Below are 8,028 nucleotides of genomic sequence, written 5' to 3' on the forward strand. Positions count from 1 at the left end.
ACCAAAACCCGATTATTCATTCACCCCCGAGCCCGGTTATGTAATTTATTTTGAAATTCAACCTCAATTTGAGGTCTAAATCTCAATTTTATAAAACTTTCTAAATTCTACCCAAAACCCTTAATTTCTACCTTGAAATTCATAGATTAGATGTTAGAAATTCATGAAAAGTAGTTAAATTGATTGAAACTAGTTTAAGATGTGTAGCAATGAATTTGAGAAGAAAATCCTCTCGAAAAAGCGCCTCTAGAGTAATTAGGGTTGAAAAATGGTGTAAAATGAGCTAAGTCGACTTTTTTACCTTTTACCAAGCTGCAGATGTCGCAATTGCGAAACACTAATCGCAAAAGTGACCAGTGCAACAGGCCCAAAAAGTCGCAATTGTGACAAATACCTTACATTTGCGACTGCCCCTTGTGTGCAAATACGATAAAAGCTTCGCATTTGCGAAGCTGGCTAGCATTCCCTAAGTGTCGCAAATACGACAGGTACATCGCATTTGCAGAGCTCCCCCAGTCCGCATTTGCGATCCAACTTTGCAATTGCGAAGTGCCTATTCTCCAGTCCCCTTTGCAAATGTGAGCAATCACTCGCAAAAGTGAGGCTTGCGAGTAGTATCTCGCATTGGCGAGATCTGCAGGTTGGCACCAGCAACAACTATGCACCGGTTGTTCCAAATCTTTCCGCAAAGCATCCAAAACTCACCCGAGCCCCTCGGGCTCCATACTGAATATGCACACAAGTGTAATAACATCTTGCAAACTTTTTCGCTACCTCAAATCATCAAAATAACATCAAATAATAAGAATCGATTATCAAAACTCAAGATTTCAACTTAAAAATTTATTTTTCACAATCTTTTACATAATGCGTCGAAACGCGCTTGGGTCACCTGGGACCCCAACCAAGTGTGCATACAAGTCCAAAAATATCATACGAATCTACCGAAATCGTAGAAACAATGATCCGATGTCGTTTACCAAAAATATTGATCGTGGTCAACTTTACCCTTATTTTAAGTAACAAATTGTATTTTCTTCTAAAATTCACATAAAAGCTTTTCGAAAAGTGATACAGACCACACACGCAAATCAATAAATACCAAATGAAGCTATGGGAAGTCTCGGAACACAAAAATTAAGGTTAGTACTCAAAACGACCTATCGGGTCGTCACACATATGGACCTATTTCTAAATAAATATGTATTTATAAATGAACTACTTTATGATCTTCATTACGAGTTACAAGTAGGAAGGATTATAGATCTTAATGATGATGATGAACAAATAACAAATAAAATTAAAAAAATAGTAAATAAAGAAATTTTTAGATTCGTTTTGAATCATGTTATGTTTTCATATTGTCTATAGCACAAATTATATATTTATGATAATAGAGTTTCATTCAAAAGTTATTTGATGATTATCACACAGTCTTCCTTACTCGAGCCGATTAAGGTTCGTTAGTATGATGATGCGCACTTGCCTGTTCTCAGAGAGACGGTACAATGAGGTGGTGCCAAGGAGGTGACTATCAGTGATCGATGATGTGCTCAGAGGCTCCAGGGCCTCTTATGTGTCCCTAATATTGATGGCATAAGGGAGTTAATCCTAGAGGAGGCTTACAATTCGCGCTATTCTATTTATCCAGGTGTCACGAAGATGTATTGCGACATGTGGCAGCATTATTGGTGGCGGTAAATTTAGAAGGACATAGTTGACTATGTGTCGGGGTGTTTGAATTGTCAGCAGGTTAAGTACGAGCATCAAATGCCAGGTGATTTTCGTCAGCAGATGGTTATACCAGAGTGTAAATGGGAGCGCATCATCATAGACTTTGCGGTTGGTTTGCTGTGGATTTTGAGGAGATTTGATGTTGTATGGGTCATTGTCGATAGACTGACCAACTCTGCAAACTTTACTCAGGTGATGACTTCCTATACTTCAGAGAAGTGGCTCAAATTTACATTTGGGAGATCATCCGATTTTATGGTGTGCCCATTTCCACTCCTCTCAAAGCGTCAATCCCTATAAACCATTTCGTATTAGTTTGATGACGACCCACTGAAAATTATACTTAGTATTAGTTATAGTGGCAAATGTACAAATTTATGTAAATTTTAAATCTCAATATATTTTCTTTGATTATAAATACATGGTTGAGCTTTCTGTAGTTACTGAGCAATATCAAATAAATTCACAATTTTGGCTTATTTAGTTAAACTTCTGTTACGCATGCTCCTCAAATATATTTTATTGATTTAGTTTTTTACATACGCGTTTGCGTAACGCATTTAGATTTTAAATTAATGAGTGAGCAGAGTAAGTGATAGTAACTCAATAATACTACTGAAGCCCCAAAGAAATATTGCATCAAATATCTTGATTAGGGAGATCCAAAGTCATTACTTCACATTTCGTTTGGCTCCCAAAACACAATTCCAGCATCACACATATATTGATAATAAAAGATTCGTAATAGGCAATATCTATTATTTAGATTTCGGCGAGTTGACATTTTATGAAGTATTAAAATATTTAAATTTTACCATTATTCTTTAACATGTCAAGAAATATAACTATTATATATATATATATATATATATATATATATATATATATATATATATATATATATATATATAGCATATATATATATATATATAAGCAAAATGATTATTGTAATTTTATTGAAACAATTGAATTTAATGTGCTCAAATAAATAAGAAAATAATTTACTATGATTAAATTCTTTTAGTAATAGTTGCGCATCATGCAGGTGTTAATACTAGCGAAAACTAAAAATATATAAAAGCAAAATGATTATTGTAATTTTATTGAAACAATTGAATTTAATGTGCTCAAATAAATAAGAAAATAATTTACTATGATTAAATTCTTTTAGTAATAGTTGCGCATCATGCAGGTGTTAATACTAGCGAAAACTAAAAAGAAAGACAAATGATAGGATTAGGGGGCAAGAGTTATACCAATATTAACTATAAATGAGGTGAGTTAACATGTATGTCCTCTTGAGACAGCGGGACCAAGTAGGAAATTAACATGAGCAGGAGGATGAGGTAAAAAATATGCAACAATATGAAGGGTGTGTTTGGTACGATAGAAAATATTTTTCATGGAAAATGAGTGATTTTATCACTTATTTTCCCTTGTTTGGTTGATGAGTGGAAAACGTTTTCCGGAAAATATTTTCAGAATTATCCATATGGCTAAGAACCCTCACAGCCCAGGCACAACGACGCAATTATCAGGGGCACGCCCACTAAGCTAATAGCCCGTCGTGCGAGCCTCCCACTGAGGGTCCGCTATGCCAAAAGCGAGAGAAACCCCATCCCTCTCTTTCCTTTTTCCGCCCCCATGTTGCCATACGGGGAGGGGGGGGGGGGGGAGGGGGCATGCGGACGCAATAAAGGAGGTCCTATCAACTTGTTCCGACCTAGGATAATAAGCTCATGAGCTTGGTCTTACTTCACCGTCGAGAAAGGAAAGAAGACTTCCATCTCCAACTTTAACTCAAACGCAACTCCCTTCTTTTGTTTTTGGGGTTGTGAAGCAGTGTCAAACTAAAACACCCAACAAGCATTAGCTCTCCGTGAAAAGGAGGTGATCCAGCCGCACCTTCCAGTACGTCTACCTTGTTACGACTTTACTCTAGTCACTAGCCCTGCCTTCGGCATCCCCGTCCTTGCTGTTAAGATAACGACTTCGGGCATGGCCAGCTCGCATAGTGTGACAGCCAGTATGTACAAGGCCCAAGAATGAATTCACCGCTGTATGGCTGACCGGTGATTACTAGCGATTCCGCCTTTATGCAGGCGAGTTGCAGCCTACAATAAGAATTAAGGATCGATTTTTGGGGTTAGCTCACCCTCGCTGGATCGCGACCCTTTGTCCCGACCATTGTAGCACGTGTGTCGCCTATGACATAAGGGGCATGATGACTTGACGACATCCTCACCTTCCTCCGGCTTATCATCGACAGTCTGTTCAGGTTCCAAATTCAAAGATAGCAACTAAACACGGGGGTTGCGCTTGTTGCGGGACTTAACCCAACACCTTACGGTACGAGCTGACGATAGCCATGCACCACCTGTGTCCGCGTTTCCGAAGGCACCCCTCTCTTTCAAGAGGATTCGCGGCATGTGAAGCCCTGGTAAGGTTCTTCGCTTTATTTGATTAGAGAGTAGAAAATATTTTTTCTACATCATCAAAAGAAAGTAATTATTTTGTTAAAATAAAAAAAATACTTTTTTTTATATGAAAAAAAAATACTCATTTGTTGAAATGAAAAAAGTTACTCTATCTATAACATAAAAAGAAATTACTATTAATAATATTTCTATTTAGGGTAGGGGTGGGGGGTGGGGGTAGGGGTGGATATAGGTGGGTGGGGGTGGGGGTGGGGTTGGTATATGGAGGGTTGGTGGGGATGGGGAATGTTGAAAAAGAGTTTTGAAAAATATTTTTCCTTCTCTTGATAGGGAAAACATTTTCTTCCAATTAGAAGAAAATGAGTTAATGGGAAAAATATTTTCCAAAACATTTAAGCCAATTAAATATGAAAAAATTAGAAAATATTTTCTTTGGTACCAAACACACCCGAAATTGAATTACTAAGCATATTGTGAATTTTTAATAGGAGTATGAATCTTCAACACGTGAAACCTGAGTTTTCTTTTTCTCGGTCACGTGAACTTAGTTAACACTACTGTAAGATCCTGAAGGTGTTTGATAAAATTCCTGGGTGAAACTGGACTTTCTCATAATATTCTAGGTTCCCGTGGAAGGCATAGAAATTTACGTGAAGGTTGAGAACTTGAAATATGTAGTAGTATATGCTATTTCTATGTTTCATGTCCATGTAGTTTTAGAAACATAACACAAGTTTTGCCTAACTGTCTAAAACTGAAAACAACATAAGTCTATTTGGTTGAAAATATTCATGTTATTAAATTGAGTATTTTTTTGGCGCTCAAGTATTGCATAAAATTGGTTCTTAATTAATAATTAGAAGACTTAGCACATACCTCTTGGGTGAAGTATCTAAGCTTCTTTGGAAACTTAATTAAGCTGAGCTCCCTAAATTTACAGGTGATGAATCTTAGGATCAAATTGGAAGATTACAGAGTAAAACAGGGATATGCATGTCATTTAGCCAGAAAGTCCTTTACTAACTATTTAAAGACCTTGAGAAGATGCTTGCAGTCTCCATGGCTAACACAAATCTAATATTTGAAGAATTGCATATAGATGTTTGTAACACGCAGCGGAAAACAATAACAATCCTAGGCAGATTTTTTTGTGTTTAAAATTTATTTATATATCAAAGATCGGATCTAAGACGTACCTGGTGAAAAGAGTCTCGTTTCAAAATTTCTTTGATAGTGCGAAGACTCTATGCGTATCCACACCGAGACCGATCTTTGCTATCAATTCTTTGATCAATAAAACCCCGAACAAATTGAATGAACAATACCTTGCTGAAGTTTTTCTCAAAACCTTCAAAGTAGTAGTAATAAAACAAGAAAAACAATTTTCCTCGTCAAAGTATTTCTCTCGACTGTGCGGCACCCTAATAACCTTCTAATAGCCTTTCTTTTAGTTTTGGATGATATTTTTTATATATATATATATATCACCCACCAGTCCCTTTCCTTTAAGTCGAGGAAAAGCAAGGCGGTGACTATCATATTATCAAATACTAAACTAATTAATCCATTAACAAAGATCAGAACACTCGTTAGTGTGCGAATAGGTTCAATACTAAGCCGTTAGTAAATTGATAACATCAATATACTAATTGTAACGACCCAACCGGTCGTTTTGAGCATTTGCACTTTGCTCGATAGTTTCGGGCATGAATAGCTTCGTATGATGTATTATGACTTATATGAATCGTCGGTTTTGGTTTTCAGGTTATTCGGAATCGAATTGGAAGAATGGATTTCATGGTTGAAGCTTTAAATTGGGAGAGTTGACCAAATTTGACTTTTTGTGAATTTGAACCCGGAACAGAGTTTTGATGGTTCCGGTAGGTCCATATGGTGATTTTAAACTCGGACGTATGCCCGGATTTGCATTTGGATGTTTCTAGAAGGTTTCGGCACAAGTTGGCAAAAATTAGAAATTTGAAGGTTTGGAAAGTTCAAAAGTTAGACCGGAAGTTGACTTTGAGGATATCGGATTCGGATTGTAGTTCCGAGAATTGGAATAGCTTCGTTATGTTATTCGGGACTTGTATGCAAAATTTGGGTTCATTCCGGGTTGATTTGCTATGTTTCGGCACGAGTTATTGAAGTTAAAAAGTTCAAAGTTCATAGATTTCGATTTGAGGTGTGATTCATCGTTTTGATGTTGTGATGTGTGTTTTGAGCCTCGAGTAGGTCCGTATTGTATTATGAAATTTGTTGTCATGTTCGGACGGGGTCCCGAGGGGCTCGGGTGAGTTTCGGACGAGGTTCAGATCATTTCATTGCATTTTTGGATTTTTGTTAAGCTGCAGGTTCTAGTGTGATCGCACCTGCGGCTGGTTTGCCTAGGTGCAATAGTCGCAAAAGCGACAGCTGAGTCGAAGAAGCGAGGTGTGAGCTGCCGAGGAAGACTGCAGAAGCGGAAGTAAAGGCGCATCTGCGTGTCCGCAGAAGCGTAAGATTAGCCGCAGAAGCGGTGAGTGGCGCAGGAGCGGGAGTTGGTTGGCACACCTGCGCGTGCGCAGAGGCGGAGAATGTCCGTAGGTGCTGAAGGGCCGGCCTCCATGGGCCTCGTAGAGGCGAGATTTTATCCGCATAAGCAGAGGTCGCAGATGCGACATTTTAACCGCATATGCAGAAATGCGGGGCAGAAACCATAAAAATTGAGGCTTTGGTTCTTTCTTCATATTTTGAGATGTGGGACTCGGATTGAGGCGATTTTTGAAGTAATTTTCATCACAAGGATTAGGGTAAGTGTTCTCTACTCGGTTTTGGTTATATTTCATGAATCTGCCTTCGTTTTTGGTAATTGGATTGTGAAATTTAAAGAAGAAATTGGGGGTTTTGAAAATCGAATTGGAGTCAGATTTGAGTGAAACTAATATGGTTGGACTCGTAATTGAATGAGTTGTCGGATTTTGTGAGTTTTGTTGGGTTACGATACGCGGGCCCGGGTGTGATTTTTGGCCGATTTTGGATTTTGATCAAGGATTCGATCTTTATCATTTGGAATTGTTTCCTTAGGCTTTATTTGATGTATTTGAGTTTCTTTAGGCTAGTTTTGAGCCGTTCAGAGGTCACTACACACGTGATGGCATCTTTAAAGTATCGCCTGGCTTGCTCAGCATTGGTATTGGCTTGTTCGAGGTAAGTAACTCTTCTAAACTTAGTGTCGAGGGTATAAAATCCCGAAATCCGTGTTATATGATTAGTATTGAGGTGACGCACATGCTAGGTGCCGGGCGTGTGGGCATGCACCATGTGAATTAGGATTCTGTTATTTCCATGGCACTGTATAGTGGTCCTACTTTGTTGATGTCCGTGTTTTCACCATGTGATAAAGTAATTGAACTGTCAATCATGCTAGATATCATGTTTAGGCTTTATGACGATACTGCTAGGACCCATAGTGGTCGTTTCTTGCTGTCATTTCACTGATTTCATTGATATTTCGTACTCAGTCATATTCATGCATTCATATCATATCTCAGTCTTAGTTGTTATTTATTGATACATCATATCATTGTTGTCGGGCTAGTTTCATGACATTGTGAGCCCGTGAGTGAGACTGGAGAGATTGATGACTGAGTGAGGCCGGGGCCTATTTGTGAGGATATTAATACTATAGCATGTGAGTTGTCTGTGCAGCACGTGAGTTGTTCGTACGGATCCAGATATTGATACTATAGCATGTGAGTTTTCCGTGCGGATCCAGATATTGATACTATATATGTGGATCGGGTTGCACGCCGCAACGAGCCTTATGGCTATATATATGTGGATCGGGTTGCACGCCGCAACAGGCCTTATGGTCATA

The sequence above is a fragment of the Nicotiana tomentosiformis genome, chromosome 4 (genome assembly GCF_000390325.3).
Source record: "Nicotiana tomentosiformis chromosome 4, ASM39032v3, whole genome shotgun sequence".
In the NCBI taxonomy this organism is placed as follows: domain Eukaryota; kingdom Viridiplantae; phylum Streptophyta; class Magnoliopsida; order Solanales; family Solanaceae; genus Nicotiana; species Nicotiana tomentosiformis.